We start from the raw sequence: 441 nt of genomic DNA, 5'->3' as shown, positions 1-441 counted from the left end.
GGGCTCCTGTGTCGGGCTGGGCACGACACGAGCAGGGGCTGGCTGCTTTCGAGGCACTCACCCACCTCCTCTCACCCATGGGTGACCTGGGGGGGCAGGTGGCCTCGGCTGGCACGCCGTGTTTGCAGACAGGCTGTGGCCACGCTGCCGCCCAGCTGCAGCTCCTGGTGAACCCGGCTCTTGGGAAGGGTCTGTCTAAGGGCTCTCGTCCCCACTGGCTGCAGTGCAGAGGACAGGCAGCGTTATCCCGCCACTGGGCCAGGGCAGCACACGAAGGAAAACATGATTTTCAAGACTGAGCCTAGCTAAGCTTGTCCCGACCTCTGCGAATCAACCCGGGGCTGGCAGGGGAGGGGGGAAATACGCGGGGGCAATGCTGGCTGCTCACCCACGCCGGCACGGCACAGGGGGAGCAGCTGAGGACTGTGTCCTCAGCGGGCA

At 65.8% G+C, this 441-nt stretch overlaps 1 protein-coding gene across 1 annotated transcript in view; it reads left to right on the top strand.

Annotated features, from left to right (window-relative positions):
• The window catches only part of SH3RF2 (SH3 domain containing ring finger 2), a gene marked incomplete at both ends in the record, with an annotated part of 34,149 nt that overhangs the window by 32,133 nt on the left and 1,575 nt on the right, over positions 1 to 441 (top strand). The gene's annotated exons all lie outside the window — the stretch shown is intronic.

Source organism: Buceros rhinoceros, unplaced genomic scaffold (assembly GCF_000710305.1).
Source record: "Buceros rhinoceros silvestris isolate BGI_N320 unplaced genomic scaffold, ASM71030v1 scaffold16114, whole genome shotgun sequence".
NCBI lineage: Eukaryota > Metazoa > Chordata > Aves > Bucerotiformes > Bucerotidae > Buceros > Buceros rhinoceros.
Note: the sequence above shows the minus strand (reverse complement) of the source record. Positions and strands in the feature narration are given on the sequence as shown.